Source organism: Ornithodoros turicata, unplaced genomic scaffold (assembly GCF_037126465.1).
Source record: "Ornithodoros turicata isolate Travis unplaced genomic scaffold, ASM3712646v1 Chromosome11, whole genome shotgun sequence".
Taxonomy (NCBI): Eukaryota; Metazoa; Arthropoda; class Arachnida; order Ixodida; family Argasidae; genus Ornithodoros; species Ornithodoros turicata.
The window spans coordinates 420,817-441,794 of NW_026999295.1; the positions used below are offsets into that span (position 1 = coordinate 420,817).

At 45.1% G+C, this 20,978-nt stretch overlaps 1 long non-coding RNA gene and 2 pseudogenes across 1 annotated transcript in view; 2 read left to right on the plus strand and 1 right to left on the minus strand.

Moving 5' to 3' along the window:
• Nucleotides 1-1,889: 1,889 nt before the first annotated feature.
• LOC135371481 (uncharacterized) overlaps nt 1,890-20,978 on the minus strand; it is a 101,376-nt gene continuing 82,287 nt past the window's right edge. The window contains exon 4 of the long non-coding RNA XR_010415625.1: nt 1,890-2,671. This is a non-coding gene — a long non-coding RNA (uncharacterized LOC135371481). The remainder of the gene's footprint in view (nt 2,672-20,978) is intronic.
• Nucleotides 10,151-12,235, plus strand: LOC135371407 (uncharacterized; annotated as a pseudogene).
• On the plus strand, nt 14,404-17,269 carry LOC135371431 (uncharacterized; annotated as a pseudogene).

Below are 20,978 nucleotides of genomic sequence, written 5' to 3' on the forward strand. Positions count from 1 at the left end.
GAAAACTGCCTCCAGTCGGCCAGTTGGAGTTTCCATCTAGGAGGGCGTGTTGTCAGAGTGTTCACTGGCGTAAGATATTTTAACACCACTGGGAAGTGATCACTCCCAAGCGGATTTTGTTTTACAGTCCATTCTATCTCCTGAAACAAGGATGGACTGCAGAAAGACAGGTCTAAGGTTGAGAGAGACTGACTTGAAGAATGTATGTATGTAGGTGCCCCTGTGTTTAAAAGGCAGGTGGATGTTGATAATAAAAAATTCTCTAACATTTTCCATCGAGTGTCAGTTCTCGTACTGCCCCAAAGTGGATTGTGAGCATTAAAGTCACCTAGAAGTATAAAAGGACTTGGGAAGTTGGCTGCATAAATCTTCTAATTCTTTTTGTGTAGTAGTGTCTGACGGTGGCAGATAGATTGAGCAGATGGTGACAATTCTGTCTAGACACATCTGCACGGCTACAGCTTCCAAGTCTGTAACTAGGTGTACTGCTTTGGTTGGGAGAGATCCTCGTGTGACGATCGCAACACCACCAGATGCTCGGGTGGCGTCAGTTCGATCTTTTCGAAAGATATTGTGTCTTCGCAGTGGATTTTGTGTTTGTGTATTCAGATATGTTTCTTGAAGACAAAAGCATGATGTGTTATACTTCTCGAAAAGATCGTTGATGTCATCTAGATTAGAGAGTAATCCTCGGCAATTCCATTGGAGGATCGTGTGTTGCATAATGATTGCAGTAAGAAGAAAGACGTCTGTCAAGAACTTCTGCCGACTAGGAAGAGCTTCCATTGCCTATTTTTTTGTTGGGGGTGTGACCCGCGGCCTTGTGGTTTTCTTTCGTGCAGCCGCAAGCTCCTTGTCAGATATGTCAGGGAGTGACCCGCTCCCCGACAGACTAGATCTATTCTTTTTGGGGGCTTGGGAGCTCGTGCTCGCAAAGGAGCGCTCAGAGCTCGTCTCGTCCTTACAATCCATGGATGTCACCTCCGTGGACTGTGAGGACAGGAGTGGCGCCGGTGTTAGCGACGCCACAGGAATTTCGGGAGTTGGAGGTGGATCTGCACCTCCTTGGATCTGACTTGCGTTGGTCTCGGTGAATATTGACTGCTCGGTCTGGGTGTACTGTGTGACTAGTTTTACTTTCTGTTTTACAGCTGTGGCGAAAGATTTCTCGAAAAAAATGGGAGCTACTTTTTTCCTGGCTTCTGGGTAACTGAGGTTATGCGTGACTTTAACATGTAGGACTTCTTTTTCGTATTTCCATTTTGCACAGGATCTCGAGTAGGATGGGTGGTTAGAAGAGCAGTTGACACAACAGTCTGGGCCTTTGCATTCTTTTGTTTCATGGTCAGACTTCCCACACCGTGCGCAACAGGCAGAGCCACGGCAGGAGTCGGCAGCATGACCAAATCTGTTATAACGGAAGCAGCGCAACGGGTTTGGGATGTATGGGCGAACTTCAGCTGACAGATACCCTACTTTTAGCTTTTGAGGCAGAGTCGGGCGATCAAAGGTAAGAATAATATTACGGGTTGTAATGTATTCATTGTTCTTTCTTATTTTTATTTTTCGTACATCTATGACGTCCTGGTCTTTCAGGTTTAGAAGAATTTCCTCAACGGGCACGTCGATGAGTTCAGATACGGCAATGACGCCTCGACTGGTGTTCAGTGTTTTGTGTAAGGAAGCTGATATTCTTTTTCCCAACATTTCATGTGTGTTCAGAATGGTCTCACAGTCTGCTTCAGATGTGCACTTTATTAACAAGTCGCCTGATCGCATGCGCTTGATCTCAGGTATATGCTTAGACAGAGATGCCACCGCCTTCTCAATGAAGAACGGCGACATTTTACCCAACGGGACTACCTTTTCTTTGTCATTTCCTGTCGCTGAAAGAACGACGTACTTTGCTGTAAAGTTCGTAGACATTGTTTCGAATACTTCGGTCCGGGGACGTTTGCCGCCCCCGATCGTAGAGGAGGAAGAATTTTTTACCATGTACGGTTTTAAGAAATGGACGCTCCTACGAGTCGCTCACGTTTCACGTCCATACGCGTGAGAAGGTCCCGGAGTTTTAAGGAAAACCCATCGGCCGGGGCTTGACCAAGACCCCGACCGCCACTGTTCAAGGTTTCTGACCCTTCACCTTGCATCCCCTCGGCACGGTACGGTTAACACCTTGGGACTGGGGGCTGGGGTCCGTGGTGGCGCCACTCACCAAACATCAGCGTAAGCTGATGCCCCCTGCGGAGATTTTTGTAAGAGAGAGTTCTGATTAATGTCCAGCATTACTGCAGACTGATGAAGGTAAGCCTGTACGCACTTCCTGCAATAAAGGTCAGAGATGTTTCCCAGAAAAATTACTTTTTTCCATCACAGTGCCCGTTCCCACACTGCCAATATGACATAGTAACTTTGGCTGAAGTCTGCTGAAAGTTTAAAGCTTATACACCTTATTGTAAAGAGCGGCGAGAAAGCAGCCGAGCTGGTGGTAATTGATCTTCATAAGAAACCCTGAGACTGGGGAAAACACCTTATCATTCAGCCTTAGTCACAGGTGACTATCAGTTGTTGAAAGAAGCAGGAGAGTCCAAGACCAGTGAAGCACTCTGTGAAGATGCCCTGCAGGGCGGTTCAGCTCTTTTTACCCGAAATGCATCAGGGAGCCTGCACACTGATAGAAATGGACGTACATTAGGTATACCTTCAAAAGCTGATGTAGTTTGGTGCTTTCCCTTCAATGTCTGGAAATAAAAGTCTCAGTCAACCTTGAACGACCCTTGTCTAACGGTGTGGCACATGATCCACCCTCAAACATAATAATGGTACACCATCGTAGTAAACTAGCACTGCAGTGAGGACTAACAGGGCAGAAGACAAACACTGTGCTGAAGCTGAACTGCTGACTAATGATTTTAGAAAAGCTGATGATGATGATGATGATTCGGGTTTTTATGGCGCATGAGCAACTAAGGCTATAATGCGCCAATACTGTGATATATGATCTCTTTACCAGTTAAAAGATAACGATGAATTTAAAACTGATATAAACATAAAAAATATATGTGAATTCAGATATCTCTTAGGTATCCAGTGTCCCTAAAAAACTTGTAAACTCTGCTAAAACTTACAAGCGGCTCATCGCCCAGCAAAAGGGCTGGGTGAAGAGGAATTCTATACTGGTAGAACTCAGAAAAATGAATTTGGCGATGATGTTCCTGGAGAGGGCAGCTGATGAGAATGTGAAGAATAGACAACTGCTCAGCACAGTGCACACACTGAGGTGGGTCCCTCTGGAGAATTAAAAATCCATGTGTGAGAAATGTGTGGCCGATACGCAGACGAGACATGACTACTTCATAAAGCCTCTCTTTGAAAACTCCTGCAGGCTTACCTACATTGCACTTGATCAAATGTAATTTATTATTTGTCTGTGTGTCCCAGTCATGTTGCCATTTTAAGTTAATTGCTCTACGCAAGGCAGACCTCAGATCCTGTGCTGGTACGTCAAAGGGGGTTATGTCACCTGAGAGTGCGTTGGTAGCCGCTGTGTCCGCGAACTCGTTACCGGGTATCCCGACGTGGCTGGGCACCCAGCAAAGTGTCAAGGAAAGACCTGTGTTTATTATGCGGCTAGACAGGTGTTTTGCTCGCAGAACAAGGAGGTTTTTTGGTGGTTGCAGGCTACATATAGCCTGCAGGCAACTAAGTGAATCAGTATACACAACTGATGACCTGATGGAAACTCGTAGTATATGATTTAGTGCCAAGATTACGCCATACACTTCTGCTGTAAAAATGGAAGTTGTGTTTGGCAATCGATGCGATCTACAAGATGTTTCTGTAACCATTGCACATGAGACACCGGTGTCCGTTCTGGAACCATCTGTGTAAAATGCGACATGGTCCCCAAAACCTTCTTCTATAGACAGAAACTCTTGCAGGAGTACGGCTGTGGGAGTTTCGTGTTTCTTGTACTGCAATAAAGATGTATTGTGTTTGGGCGGTGGTTGCCACGGAGCAATCATCCCACTAGTTCCTACAGGCGTAGAATCGTACTCTGAAAAACCGTGTGTTTCAATTTCCTGCAGGATTCGCAAGCTGAAAGGAGGTGTACATGACGGTTTGTTAAGAAATAACTGTTTGCAGCGTGTCTGAGTAACACAAGAGAAAGCTGGGTGCTGTGGATAACTTCGTACTTTTAGTGCATATGTGGAGGCAAGGTAAAATCTCCGCCTTTCTAATGACCACTCGTTGCACTCCACATAGAGACTCTCGACCGGCGATGTGCGAAACGCTCCCAAGACCAGTCGCAGTCCCTGGTGGTGGACAGGGTCTAGAGCTCTCAAGACGGACTTTCGTGCAGAGCCGTACACGACATATCCATAGTCAAGCTTGGAACGGATGCAAGATGTGTAGATGCGACGCAGAACCTCACGGTCTGCACCCCAGGATCTATGTGACAAGATTTTGAGAATGTTCAGCGATTTCCCACATTTACTTTTTAGGTTCCTTATGTGAGGGTTGAAAGTGAGCTTGCGGTCAAAAAGTATACCCAGGAATTTATGCTCAGATTTGACCGTAATATCTTGGCCATTCATTTTAAGTTCTGGCTCAGGAAACATACCCCTTACTCTTGAGAAGGGTACGCAAACAGTTTTCTCAGGTGAGAAATTAAATCCATTCTCAGATGACCATTTTGCTAATTTGTTCACACAGAGCTGGAGTTGTCTCTCACATCTTGAAATGCTTGTAGACGAACAAGATATCTGAACATCGTCAACGTATAGTGAGTACATGACGGATGGCGGAATAGCGTGCACAATAGAGTTCATTTTGACTATGAAGAGTGTGACACTCAGAACGGAACCCTGTGGGACACCGTTCTCCTGAATAAAAGAACGTGAGAGTGAAGTGCCCAACTGGACCCTAAAAGTTCTGTCCTGTAGAAAATTTGCGATGCAGCGGAGCATACGGCCGCGTACACCGAAATTGTACAAGTCGCGAACGATACCATATCGCCATGCTGTATCGTACGCTTTTTGAATATCGAAAAATATGGAAATACAATGCTGTTTTCTGACAAACGCTTCCCTGATGACAGTTTCCAGCCGCAGCAGATGATCAGTGGTTGAGTGGGCGGGTCTAAATCCGCACTGATACCTGTCGAGACATCCATTTTCTTCGAGGAAGTACATCAGGCGGTAGTTAACCATGCGCTCGAAGGTTTTGCCTAAACAGCTTGTAAGGGCTATAGGCCTGTAGCTACATGCGTTGGAAGGATCTTTCCCTGGCTTCAAAAGTGGAACGACTGTCGCCACTTTCCAACGAGATGGGACTTCACCCTGATTCCAAACTGAATTGAAAAAGTGCAGAAGACCTTCTAGTGATGCTTTTGATAAGTGCTGCAACATACTGTACGTGATTCGATCTGGCCCTGGTGCTGTTTGTTTTGGAGACGACAGAGCACGCAGCAGCTCCATCAAACAAAATGGTTTATTAAAAGCATGTCTGTCATTGGTGCCATATGTAATTTTGAATTTCTCAGCATCATCTTTGACTTTTAAGAAATCCCTAGTGTAGTGAGAGGAGGAAGAAACACTCTGGAAGTGTTCTCCCAACACATCTGCTTGTTCTTCTAAAGTTTGGCACACCGTACCATTCCTCTCCAAGAGAGGAATAGAGAAGCTTGTGTAACTGCCCTTTATTTTCTTTAATCGATCCCACACAACCTTAGTTGGGGTATTGCTATTCAAGGAGGAGACAAAACCCTTCCACGATTCACTCTTTGCTTGTCGGCGTGTCCACCTCGCTTTTGCTCGAGCTCTCTTAAACGCCAGTAGATTTGCTGGGGTTGGATACCGCCGGAACTTGCCCCAAGCACGGTTCTGCTCTTTTCGTGTATTTCCACAGTCCTCTGACCACCAAGGCTTGCAACGCCTGGGCAGTTGACCTGATGACTGTGGAATGGACTTGGTTGCTGCATTTACTAGAGTGTCTGTTACATAGTTATTTGCGTCATTAATGTTCAGCCCAAGGAGGGACTCTATAGAAAGTGTGGCTTCTTGTTTAAAAAGGTTCCAGTCTGCTAACTGTATCTTCCAACGAGGTGGGCGGGTTCTAATAGCACCTGATGGTCGATTGATCTCTAAAAGGACAGGGAAGTGATCGCTACCATAGGGGTTTTCGTCCACTGTCCATGAAATGTCCTGAAATACAGATGGACTGCACAGCGAAATATCTATGGCTGAAAAGGACTGCGAAGCGGCATTAACATGAGTAGCGTTTCCTGCATTGAGCAGGCAGATTGGCAAGGATGCTAATAATTTTTCAAACATTTTGCCTCGGGTGTCAACTCTGGAACAACCCCAGAGCAAATGATGCGCATTGAAATCTCCCAGTAGTAGAAAAGGCGACGGGAGCTGATTAATAAGATCCTCAAGCTGTCTCTGTTCGACCCTGACTGATGGCGGTAGGTATAAAGAGCATACCGTCACTACACGGTCAGTGCAGATCTGTACAGCAATGGCCTCAAGATTTGTGGAAAGTAGAACGTCTCTCGTGGGAAGTGTTCTGGCCGTGAGAATGGCCACACCTCCGGAAGCACGTGCCGTGTCTGTTCGGTCCTTACGGTAAACGTTCCACCGTCGGAGGTGGAAAGGGGTGTCTGGAATCAAATTTGTTTCTTGGAGACAGAAACAGACAGCATGATGTTTGTCTGCCAAATCATGGACATCATCAAGATTTTTCAGCAAACCCCGGCAGTTCCACTGAATAATGCTCTGGGAACCCATAAGAAATGCACAGAAGAGGAAAAAGAATATGGACTGAACGACTACTCTAAGGCATAAAGACCTTGTGGAACAACTGTCCATGAATGCGGAGGGCTTAAGGAGCTTGTATTCTCGGTGGAGGAACCCTTTGTTGTTGTTCCTTGGCTTTTCCTCCTCGTCCTCGGCCAGCTTTTTTCCCTCTCTGTTCCTTGCCCATGGAAAGACTTGGTAGACTCGAAGACGACTTCTGAGAGCAGCAGTCGTCGTCATCGAGATCCATGCTCTGACTCGTGTTTTGGGACAGGCCCATGGCAATCCCGTCCCAAACGGAAGGGGATGCAACAACCTCCTCTGAGGTTAATATTGCATCTCCCTGGCTGTTCGTCTGAGAGGCCACTGGAGGAGAACCCTCAGTGTCCCTCTCTTTGTGTTGGGGAGTGTGGAGGGGAGCCCCAGAGGTCTGGGTCTCCACCGATACTCTGAGTGGTGCCACTCCCCTGCGCACCACATCAGAGAAGGTTCCTTTCTTCTGGAACACCAATTGTGCCTTTGCTGCACTGTATGTAATATTTTGCTCAGTTTTCAGCTTGAGGATCTGTTTCTCCTCCTTCCAACAAGGACATGATCTGGAGTAAACAGGGTGGTTACCCTTGCAATTGGCACACTGAAAATCATTGCTGCACGACTCTGACGAATGGTCTTTGCCGGAGCACTTAGCACAGACGGGCTGCCCACGGCATACCTGAGAACCGTGGCCAAACCGCTGGCACTTGTAACAGCGACTCGGATTTGGGATGTAAGCCCTCACATTGCAACTGAGGTAACCGGCCTTGATTGTGTCTGGCAGCTTGTGGAGCTTGAAAGAAAGGATTATGTGCTTTGTTGGGATTTCTTTCCCATCCCTACGCATGACTATTCGCTTTACAGCTACCACACCGTGCTGTTGTAGGCCTTCTTGGAGTTCCGATTCCGAACAGTCAAGAAGGTCGCTCTCAGAAATTACTCCTTTAACAATGTTGAGACTCCGGTGTGAACTTACTGTGACAGATATCCCATTGATGTTTGTCAGTGAAAGAAGCGCACTGCTTTGCTCTCGCTTTTCAACGTGGACCTGGATATCTCCAGAGCCCAGTTTCCTGGCATTGTATTCTTTACCTATCAGCTGTTCAAGTGATTTCGCTATTACAAAAGGAGATACCTTTGACAGTGGTTTTGTGTCATCATTAGAGTGGACAACCAGAAACTTTGCAAACCATGGTTCGGGTGTTGAGGTATTTAGATCAATTTGCTGGTACTCGGTGCGGAACCGTTTCCGATTCCGATCTCGGGGTTTTAAGGAAGAGGAAGCCATAAAGGTGACAATACAATTCGATGCAAGGGTCCTGCCGCCCACCACGGAGCCCAACCAGGGGACCGCGTTTGACGCAGTAGCAGGTACGCCTACACTATACCCAAGTGCAGCTTCTGGAGAGTGAAAGACTGCCCAAGGTTGACCCTTGCCGCCAAAGAAGGTGAAAAGGGGAAAAGGAGAGAAAGAAGGAGACCAAGGAAGAGAAAGTGATGAAAAGGGAGATGGCGACTAGCTGAATAATCCTGGCCGGGCCTTCCAGGACCACCCGACTATGGGAAGCAGGGGCCAAAGCGGTGTGTTGTTTTCCCGGAGGGGCCCCGAAGGGTCCAAACCAACCTCCGAGTCCACTCAACCGCCAGGATCCCCGTTTCCCCAGACACGGGAAAGCCACGCACAGCTATACGTGGGGGTCTCCCTCCTGCGGCGACCCAACCGTCAGTGCAGGAGGGGGCTACTGCGGCTGCTGCCGGGCGGTGGGGGCGCCATGTTCCCGACGCCGGGTTTAGAAAAGCGTATTACAAGCAACACCTTGCTGTCAAGTTTGTTAGTGTGCTGTACAGCATTTGGTAATTGCAATGACTGAGAAAGGAGTTAATATAGGCACTCGTCGTGCAGCAGTGGCGTAGCCAGAAGTGTGTAGGTGCGGGAATTCAAACCTCCCAAGAAATCATACCCTTGGTAGTGCATCTGGGAGAAGAGCACAGAGTAAAACTCTCTCCATGTGAAGTACCTGTACAACAACACTTGAAATATTTTTCTGGTTATGTTGCTGTCATGCATAGAATTTTGTTTTTGCAGTTTGTAAGTTAGTGAGCAGGAATGAACTGCAGAAATGTATTTCAAAATATACCTGAAGTAGTTGTCAGTAGTTTACTAGTGGTAGGGCAAGTTTATTTGCTGTCATAGCTGTGATAACATGTCATTTTCACTGTCATGGCATCAAACTTCATTACACTGCAGGTTTTATCACAATGGTACTGGTTGTGGCAGTTTCCCTTTTTTTTTTAATTCTGTGTTAGCGCCATGAAGCAACCATGGCTATTAGCGGCATACACAGAGATGACAGATGAAGAAGGGGGGGGGGGGGGGGCTAGTATATGCCCTGGGCAGACTTCAGGTGAAGCTGTGCCAACATATTCGTCTGGAAAGTCTACAGGACAACCCAGTGCCACCTCCCGCAGTCTCGGTATGGAAGGCGATATATCAAGGACCATGCATTAAACCATTTTTTGTTTAGCCATAGTTTCAATCTCATCTGAGACTGATATACACTTCTCATTCAACAATGACAGAAGTAATTGCGATAACAGAGAAAAATCTACGTATTCGTGAAGTGCACATCGTAATAGAGGATAGAGGCACCGTTCTTGAATTTGTACCACTGTAGCGAAATATAGCGAAAGATCTGATACACAAAACTCCCAAACGTTGTGTAATGAGTAACTACTGAGCTCTTCAACCTGTGCGATACAACCGACTGCATAACGTACACACGACTTGGACACACATTGCCACAACATTTGTTTGTCATTGTCAGTCGTTCGTTACAGCAAAACACGATGGGACATAAGCCTCCCAAACTACAATCCCAGAGAAAACGATCAACAACTTAACACTTTGGAAAACTTGGGAAGCATTCAGAGCAGCCGAATCATTTCAACCGGTCTATGGGATTGAGATGGAAACGGAAACACGATCCGAATGTCACTGTCCGCCTCTACGCAGTTGGGAAGTTCTAATTTTCACAGTCTTTTATTGCCCACTCTACCTAATAAAAACGTAATTGCAACAAAGCCAGCAATGTTGGCATGAGTTGCTTCAACAATTCCACAAACATAAATTTCTTCGCGCATTCGATCATTGAGCATCAGTTTCGGTTTCGTGCGCGCCAAATGCGAAGTTTCATGTTTCAACTTCGGACCGACCAGAAGTGGCGTGTACATTGCTCACCCAAGCAAGTGAGGCAGAAAGTGTGGCTTGATAAGAAAGGCAGAAAGGCTTGATAAGTGTGCAAACCTAAGTGTGCACAATGCAACCGGTGCAAGAAACACTTTGTTGCCCGTGTTGTGGCAAATCTTTCGCAAGCAAGTCGAACCTGGCAAGGCACAGAAAGACAGTTCACAAGCTTGCTTCTCAACCATGCCATAGTACTAACGAACTGAAGTGTGCTGAAGGAGCCTGTTCTTTCACTACCAACAGGAAAGATTCTTTGAGAAGTCACCTGTCTCAAGTACATGCAATCTCCATGGAGATGGTAGATAAACACTTTGACTCAATGGCCCAATTCAAGGATTGGCTAGACAAGATATCAGTTTCCAAAAAGTCAAAATTCTCGCGAGTCAAGTCTTGCACAGATAGAGCTTACAGGACCATAAATTAGCACTGCAACCGATCCGGCTCCAGCAGTCTTGAACTTGATAGGAAGCGTCAAATCCTGCTCAACTTTTATAAAGCTGTTAAGAACAATCTGGGGAATCTATCCCCAAAGTTTTTCATGTCTGATGATGCAGGACACTTTTAGAAGGCCTGGATCGAAACGTTTATTGACAGCCCCAAACCCCACAAGCTGTTATGTGAATGGCACGTCAAAAGAGCCTGGAACACAAAGCTTAGCTGCGTGGAAAAGAAATATAAAGAGGGTGTGGAAAAGCAACTGCTTGCTTTGCACAATAGGCCTGATCTACAAATGCACAACAAGCTCATGCAAAAGTTCCTCACTGACCTCAAGGAAGTCAAGAGAACTAAAAAGTTTGCTGACTACTTTGGAGCAACTTACTCTAAGAGGTCAGAAGAATGGGCACATGCCTTCCGTACAGGGTCTGATGTGAACACAAATATGAAGGTGGAGTCATTTCACCGTGTGCTGAAGTACTTTTTCCTTGATGGCAGAGTAAACAGGAGGTTGGACAAGTTGGTACACACTCTTCTGGCAGTGTCATCCTCGAAGAATTTTGATCAGCTACGTAAAGCTACAAAAGGAAAGATAACAAAAGAGCAGACACATACTTTTCAAGCACATTAAAGGGGACGCAACGTTGAAAGTGACCGCATCAAAGCAGTAGATTGCGGCTGGCTTGTCAGAACCGAGGACGCAACCTACGAAATGCTTCCAAATGTTTGGCAATTTCAGAGTTTGAAGCTCTATTTTCTGTTATACTGGCCAGACAAAACGTTGCTTAAATGATCGCTTGAGAGAGCATCCATTAAAAGTAAAAAATAAAGCTTCAAACTCTGATATTGCCAAACATTTGGAAGAATGCTCAGATTGCTTCCCTCTATGGGATGAAACAATTGTAAAGGCATCCAAAGTGGACCCTCACAGAAGGCTTTTGAAAGAGACCCTTTTCATAACCTCTTGTGGGGACTGGAGCAAGAAGAAGTCTGGGCGTGCATACTGCTATGTAGTTAACTGTCATAACAGTACACATAACACGACGGGTGCGTCTCCCCCAGTAGTCTTTCACCGTTTCCCCGGAAGGTGGTACGAAAAGAAATGGCGGCATGCATGGATAACTGGTGTACGCCGACAAAAGTAAGTCATCAGATGTTTAGGCACCCCTGCAATATCAGACCACTCTAGCACACAAATAACTGTTTAGTGTGGACGGAACTCCATGGCAGCCACAGCCAAGGTCACTCATCTGTAGTCGCCATTTCGTCGGCAACGTCGTGAGCAACGTCGTGAGCAACGTAGAGACATACCAGTCATATGTACCAACAATCTTCCGACCCGTGTACAGAAAGCAAAATGTTGACGGTCAGTGACACAGGAGGTACATAAATTTTATTGATTTTTCTCTATCACCGCCTTGTGAGCAGAAATGACGAAAACACACATATCTTCTGTGCTGTATTTCTATCATCACATTATTTGAATTATCTGCCTTGGTTAACACACAGGTGGAAGAGGCGTGCTGAGGAGAGAGCCAGCACAGCAGAAAGCACGTCGGTCGAAGTGGAGCCCCGTGTTGACGAGGGCCCTCCAGAGTGTGTGGATGTCTGCGAGGTGGTGGATTTAGATGTGGACGGACCAGAGTGGACTGGTGCTCAAGGAATACCAACTGTAACTGAGGGTGGCCTGGAGATACTTGCTGATGTGTGTGTGTGTGTGTAGTTGGAAGTTTAGTGGCGCGAGGGCAACTAAGGCCAAAAAGCGCCAAATCAATGACTAATGTGAGCTCAAGGTGAATTAATGAGTATGGATGGATTAATAAAAATACTGTTTAGCACGTCATAAAATAGATGCTCTAAAAACTGTTAAATGATCCAAGCTTACTTGCTGATGTGGCATCACAGGCATCAGCATTCGTGTCTTACACAGACATGGTACCAAACATTCTGAAACTTTTTCTTTTCAGCAATGTTTCACATGGTCTTTGCTACCTCGTGTGCCAAGCTTGTGTTAGCTATTATTAAAGCACTGTTTGCATGTGGTACAGGGAACGCGGACAGATGGGCCGACAAGCACTGGCAGCCTAAAACTGCTTTTGTCAGCCATGGACAGTTTTAATGGGTGTACCCAAGTTAGCCATGCCGATGAGCCTTGTCAGGTACTGTACTCTCTTGGTGCCATCATTGCATCAATCTTAAGGCAAAAATCACTCATGTGCCGGGGCAATCCAGTATTTTTCTGGGATGGGGTCCATATCCCTTGCCAGCAATGTAGATATATGATCTAGCAAAATCAAACACAATGTGAAGATAAAGTGAAGCAATTGAGGAGGTCAGGACATCCCAAACTACCCTCCGTGGATCTGCCCCTGAATGTGTGTAACCTAACTTACTTGGTCACAGTGTACGCGACATGTGCAATGTAGTGATTGCACTTGGAAAACAATGTACAGAGGAAATGCAGGGGTTTGCGTAGCTTTTGGTACTCAGATGCCTGATGCCTGAGTGAATTGCTTGTGAACTTATTCAGATTGTCAATCAAACTATACATTTAGGAACCTTGAAAGTCTACATCCTGGCGGCGAGAATGCGGCTTCCAAGGCTTTGCCACACTCAAGACATCGGAGCAGGCGCTCCACGACCTTTGTGGAGTCAGCATGGCTATCTTTTTACTGCTGCTCACCCTCCTACCCAGCCAGCGCTATAGGTCATCTGATGTAACCAGATTTTGTTTGATTCGGGTTTTATTGGCGCATCAGCTACAACGGCCATAATGCGCCAAATACCACAGAAGACTAGTTAGTTAAAAGGTACATGTGTAGGACTAAAATGAGTAACTGTGCATTAGTATTTAAAATCACAGATGCGTTAAAAACCCAGTATCTTTAAAAAACCTATACATGTTCTCAAAAGGAACAAAGCTGTCATCACCCAGCAGAAGCATTGGGTGGAGGGGCAAGAAGGTTCTATAAAAGGGAGCAAAATGATGTTGACGAAGATGTTGGTACACTAGACACGTGATCAGGATGTGAATGATCGAAAGCTGTTCCCCACAGTGGTTGCACTCCGGTGGGTCTTCTCCTCGTAGAAGATACCCATGCGTCAAGTATGTGTGTCCCAAACGAAGGCGAGAGGATAGCACTTCATATAGTCGACTGGACATACCAGGTGAACTAGAGCCTACATAGGGCTTGATACTGTGTAATTTATTATTGGTTTGCCGGTCCCAAGATGTCTGCCAGTCGTTATTGATGCATCTTTTTAGACATAGTTTGAGGTCTTGATATGGAATTTCGAAAGGGGTTATGTCACTAGTTAGCGCAGCCGTAGCAGCATGATCAGCTCGCTCATTGCCAGGTATCCCAACATGACTGGGTACCCAGCAGAAGAGTAGCTGATAGGCCCTATTAGCTATAGTGCTTGCCAGGCTCCTTGCACGAGCAACTACCAGGTTTTCAGTGGGGTGTATGTTACAAATAGCCTGCAGAGAACTGAGAGAATCTGTGTATATTACTGATGATCTTATGTGATTTTGTAGGATGTAGTTGAGGGCTAAAATTATTCCATACACTTCAGCAGTAAAAATAGACATGGTGCTCTTTAGACGGTGTGAACGTGTAACTATTCCAGTAACCATAGCACATGAAACCCTGGTATTTGTTTTTGATCCATCAGTGTAGAATTCAATATGGCTGCCAAAGGTTTCCTTTAGGTGCTCAAATTCCTGTTTCAATACAATGCTTGGCGTATCACGTTTGTCGAATCTGGTCAGTGATTTATCACATTTTGGATAAGGTTGCCATGGTGAGATTTTTTTGCTGCACTCAAGGATCATTGAGTTATATTCTGAAAAGCCATAGTGCTCAATTTCCTGCGACATGCGCATACTAAATGGCAATACCGCTGAAGGTCTGTTCAAAAAGAGCTGTTTATATTGTGTGTCTTTTATAGCAGGGATCGCCGGGTTCTGTGGGTAGCCTCTAATCCTTAATGCATACGACGTACTCAGGTAGAACCGCCGTCTTTCGAGAGACCATTCATTGGCTTCTACATAAAGGCTCTCGACTGGCGAGGTCCGGAACGCTCCAAGGACCAGGCGCAGTCCCAGGTGATGTACAGGGTCCAACATTTTCAGAGTAGAAGGTCGTGCTGACCCATACACCACACAACCGTAATCAAGTTTTGAAAGGACAGTGGAGACATAAATCCGGTGTAATGTATCGCGATCTGCGCCCCATGATCGGTGTGAGAGTACCTTTAAAATGTTCAAAGACTTACTGCATTTTTTCTTGAGAGTTTTCAGGTGGGCTGAGAAAGACAGTTTTTCGTCGAAAATGAGACCGAGGAATTTGTGTTCAGGTTTCACGCTTATACTTTGGTTGCACATAGAAAGGGTGGGCTCTGGGAACATTCCCCGAACCTTCGAGAAACGAACACAAACTGTCTTGTCGGGAGAGAATTTGAAGCCATTTTCCTGAGACCATCTAACCAGCTTATTTATTGTTAGCTGTAGCTGACGTTCGCACACCGATAAGTTAGAGGAGCAATAAGAAATCTGAATATCGTCGACGTACAATGAATACTTGATTGATGTAGGGATAACACTTGCTATAGAGTTCATTTTTACGATGAAAAGGGTCACGCTAAGTACGGACCCCTGCGGGACACCATTTTCCTGGATGAATGGACGAGATAGTGTTGTCCCAACTTGTACCCTGAAAGATCTCCCCTGTAGGAAATTGGTAATACATTGGAACATTCTGCCACGTATACCAAGCGCATGCAAGTCTCGAAGGATACCATATCGCCATGCTGTATTGTATGCCTTCTCTAGATTGATGTAACCAGAGAGGACAAGCTTGTCCTTTTCTTAATGAAGTTAAAATTAGGGGTTAGCTTGACTGCTCTTGGGGCGCTCTTCGGGGTCACGAAGTCCACAGCTGCACACATTTTTCATGTGACATTGGACCACCTCAGTGTTAAGTTAGAGAAGTGGAACGTTGTGCCTCCTCGGATTACTATTAAGGACACCATGCCTAAATGCTTCACCACACATTATCCAGACTGCACATTTATTATAGATTGCACGGAGGTCAGGACTGAGATGCCGACAGACCCAGAGCAACAGCATTACTTGTACTCTCACTACAAGGGGGGATATACTCTCAAATGGCTCGTCGGCATCATTCCAAATGGCATGATTGCTTTCATTTCAGACACATATGGGGGAAGGCACTCTGATTCTCTTATTACAAGGTACTCTGGATTCTTGTCACATGTTCTTCCCAGTCATGTCATCATGAGTGATAAAGGATTTCCAGCAATTAAAACAACCATGGAAGAACAGGGCGCCATTCTTGTAATGCCACCATTTAATACTGGCGCAGCCAACTTTCTGAGGAAGACATGAGCAGCACACTGATAATAGCCCAAGTAAGGATGCACGTGGAGTGCGTAATTCAAAGGCTAAAGCTGTATAATGTGCTAACAAACTGTGTACCACTGTCACTGATTCCACATATGAGTAAGGTAATGAAGGTATGTTCTGCAATTGTGAATATGCAAACTCCAATCATCAAATCATAGGCACTTTTGTACAGCTAAACCATCAAAAAAGAAAAAAAAAATCAGCAATCTGAAAGATTCTAGAGAGTGGAACCTAAACCCACACTCAAGGATTTCCACTCCACTCTGGATAGAGTACTGCAACGGGCTGTGCCAAATTTGACATCTCCCACTACCCATCTGTATCACAGCCATGCCTCGTTAATATGTATGACTTCATTACGGACATTGTTTTCTGTGGACGAAACAAACATTGTTCAGCTATTGAACCCGGAGATGCAACAAGGGGATAAGTTGAGATATTCCAAACTGAAAAAACTTCAAATGAATACTTTGGTACAGAAACTGCAGCTGAGTTTTCTGGAATAATGCAAATGCAAAATGTGTGACATGTCTGTAACAACATTTTGGGGTGTATGATTTTCCAGCAACTGAACAAAATCCGGGAACATAACTTATACCCCCTTTTCTAATATAACACTGCATGCACAGAGTTTCGGTGCAGAAAAAAGAGGAAAAAACGTTCTAACGAATCAGCCCTTGGTAGTAGGATGAAATGACCTGTGTGTAGTGGAGCAGCCATGATCAGGCTCATTGTGTGTGATCAGGCAAGTGCTGTTCTAAGATGAGCAGCACAATACGATTTATTGGCACAGTCTGACACGGTCACGTGAGGTAGGAAGAACGCGTTTTTAGAGTTTAAGCTGACCTCTTCGTAGCAAAATTTAAGCTACACCATTTGTATATATGCGTAGAAGAGGGGCTTGATCTGGCTGTCCATCCCATTGATGCATGCATTTTCCATTTCTTACCCTCCTGTGGTGGGTCAATAAACTGCAATCATTCCTATTTTTCTTTGGCATGTACGTACTGGTACATAGATGTCATAGCAACACAAACTACTAAAAAGTCCACTTATCCCCTTAGTGCACCTACCAGTTCAGACTCTATATTATGGATGATTAACTATGAATAATTTTTGGGTAAGGCAAAGGTGTACATGCAGCTTACTGTTTTTTGCTCAGTGTAGCTTGTTTGTTTGTGCACCCTTTTCCTAGTTACTTCAATGTCAAGTTGTCTTTTGAGATAAAAGGTTAATACCTTTCAAACAACTATTGTTGGCTAAGCTCTGGCAAGAGGTACATTAAATAAAAATGCTCCAACTTTCCAACCACCTCTGCAAGAAAGTTGTCATCTCTTGTCACTTCCAGGGCCCGCTTGCACGAAACAATCCTAAGTGTAACACTTGGCAAGTGTTGCACTAACGCGTTAGTGCACTAAGTTTAGGGTTACAGTTAAGTGGCTTGCATGAACACTTCGACGACCACCCTAAGTCAAGCGTTCTAAAGTGGATCGTGGCTACGAGCAGTAGCAGTTTTCGGAGGGCTCTCATTGGTAGAAAGAGAACTTCCGGGAGTTCATCCCAGGAAGTCGTGCGTCACTGCATGTTTGGACCAACCACGGATTGTGAGATGTCGTCTGCTTCTGCCGTCGCACGTAACAGTTTGATGATGATGATGATGATGATGATTCCGGTTTTTATGGCGCACAGACAACTAAGGCGCACAGACAACAGTTTGTAGAACCAAAATAAAGAATTGTAATACAATTGTAGCTGCAGCAACGCATTAGATCACTTGTTGCGTACTTTCGTGGAATAAAATAAAGCTTGTGGCCCAAAGTATGTGTTGTATCTCTTGATGATGGAGAAATTACCTCCGGCGGCAGTGCCGGTGACAGGCACCTCGCGTTTCGATCACTTTGAGTGATGTTGCTAACGAAAACCACAAAACGTACAGTACCCACACGATAAAAAAAATGAAATGTTTTTAGTATTTCGGGGAATGTGTGTACTTGTGAAGTTCTGGGATGCTATATGTCAGGTATTGCGACGCGCGCGCTTTTTGTAAGCAGACGACACAATAATATTCCCGCGCCTTTCCTCGAAACTCCACCATGGCGAGCATTCCGAAGAGACCTCGGTGTGCACAGTGGAGCGACGAGGAACGCATGGAATTATTGCAGGAAATAATGCAGGGGCACGGTACTATTCGCGGCAGGTTCAGCGCCTGTGTGACGAAGCAGGCCAAAAAAGAAGCGTGGGAAGCCATTTCACACGCAATGAACGCACGCAACCCCACTGTGCTGAGAACGGTCCCAGAGTTGAAAAAACAATGGGACAACCTCCTCGCCAAACACTGCACCCTGTTTGCTGCATACAGGAGGGAGTCTGCGCAGACAGGTTGACGATGATTAAGGTTTTTTTGGCGCATTAGCGACGAGGGCCATTGTGCGCCAAGACAATGCGCAGACAGGTTTGTGAGAAACACTCCTTTACTATGTACATGTTGTTTATAACTGTGAGGAGTAAATGAACAATAAGCAGAAATGAAGGAAAGTTGCACATACAGTGAGCACACGGATGTAAAAACTAAAACTTTCACATGTTCAGTCAGGAACCACTTGCAAAATTCATCTGAGCAAAAATGTCATTGGAAATGAAAATCTGTTTAATCAGGCACTACTTTGCTATTAGTCCACAAACGTGAGGCCACTCACAGCTTTCAGAAGAATATTTGTGTCACTTGCACCTTCAACACAGTGAAGGCTGATCCTATTTACAGGGCGAGGAGGTGATGTGCAGCCGCCATCTCTAATCACTCAGGCGGTCATAGATATTCTAGGGGATGACGAACATGTCGTACAACACGACACATGTTTATTAAAAGCATGTGATGTCACACACTCTGTCCATTGTGATGCTTTACCTCACACAATTCAAATGCAGCCGTGTTATATGAATGTAATACTGCAGTAACAAGAATAATTACTACACATTACGACAAAAGTTTACGAAACACGATAACTTGTTTGATTTGGGTTTTTCTCGCGCATTAGCTACTAAGGCCATAATGCGCCAAATACTAGTGTAAGTTTTATCTGGGTAAAATTTGTCTATTTACTAAAACAGTGTTGAGTGTCGGGTTAGTAATTAAAATCACAGATCCTTTAAAAACCCGGTATCTCTAAAAAACATATAGATCTTTTCAAACGGTATGAAACTTTCATCGCCCAGCAAAAGTGCCGGGTGGAGTGGTAAGAAGTTTCTATAGAATAAAACAAAATGACATTCACGAAGACGCTGATATGCTGTGCATACAACGAGGATATGAAGGATTGAGAGCTATTCCCCACAGTGACTGCATTCAGGAGGGTCTTGTTCCCGTAAGAGATATCCATGTGTTAAATATGTGTGTCCCAAGCGGAGCCGACAAGATACCACCTCATGCAGTCTATTGGATGCAGATGGAGAAGGGCCTATCTTTGGTGTTGTAGTGTGTAATTTGTTGCTTGTCTGTTGGTCCCAAGAGCTTTGCCAGTGTCTGTTAATGCTGCTTTTTAAACATTGCCTGAGATCTTTTGATGGAATGTCGAAAGTCATAATGTCGTTCAGCAGCTGCTCGATCGGCCTTTTCATTTCCGGGTATCCCAACATGGCTGGGTACCCAGCAGAACAGTAACCGATAAGCCCTGTTAGCTATGGTGCTTGCTAGGCGCCTTGCACGATTGACAATGGGGTCTTTTGTGCAATGAATGCTACAGATAGTCTGTAAGGAACTCAAAGAATCTGTGTATATGACCAATGATTTGATACGATTTTGTAAGATACAGTTGAGGGCTAAAATTATGGCGTACACTTCCGCTGTGAAAGCAGACATGGTGACTTGCAAACGATGTGACCTTGTAACTGTGCCAGTGACCATAGCACACGATACCCCGGAAACTGTCTTTGAGCCATCAGTGTACAACTGTACGTGGCTGCCAAAGCTATCCTTTAGCACCTCAAATTCCTGTTGCAGCACGGCGCTAGCAGTTCCACGTTTGTTGTATCTGGAAAGGGACATGTTGTATTTTGGAGGGGGCTGCCATGGGGGGATTTTTTTAGTTGTCTCAAGGATCAGAGAGTTGTACTCTGGAAAGTCATAGTGTTCGACTGCTTGTGACATTCTAATGCTAAAAGAAGGCACAGCTGAAGGTCTGTTCAAGAAGAGCTGTCTGAAATGTGTATCTTTCACACATTGATATGCTGGGTTCTCGAGGTGACCTCGGATTCTTAATGCATATGAAGTAGCAAGGTAAAACCTGCGTCTCTCTAAGGACCACTGATTCGATTCTATGTACAGACTTTGTGATGATGATGATGATGATGATGATTCAGGTTTTCTTGGCACATAAGCAACGAAGGCCATAATGCGCCAAGACAACACAGACTTTGTATCGGAGAAGTTCTGAAAGCTCCGAGAACTAAACGCAGTCCTTGGTGGTGTACTGGGTCGAGGATTTTGAGTGTAGATGGCCGTGCTGAACCATACACAACACATCCATAATCCAGTTTTGAAAGAACAGTGGAGACGTAGATTTTCTTTAGTGTGTCAAGATCTGCTCCCCAGGACTGGTGAGAAAGTACCTTTAGAAGATTTAGAGGTTTAATAGTTTTTGCCTTGAGGTGTTTGAGATGCGGAAGGAACGTCAGTTTCCGGTCAAATATAAGCCCAAGAAATTTATGCTCAGGCTTTACATTAATGTTGTGGTTGCCCATTTTAAGTGTTGGTTCGGGAAACACTCCCCGTACCCTAGAGAAGGACACACAGACTGTCTTTTCCGGGGAAAACTTAAAACCATTTTCGTGCGACCATTTGACCAACTTGTTTATTGTGGGTTGGAGTTGATGTTCGCACCTAGGAATGCTGGGAGAGGAACAAGAAATTTGAACGTCATCAACATATAGTGAATACCTGACTGAAGGGGGAATGGCACTTCCTATGGAGTTCATCTTTACAATGGAAAGAGTCACACTTAGGACGGACCCTGACGGAGAAGTGCTTTTTGCTACTGACAAA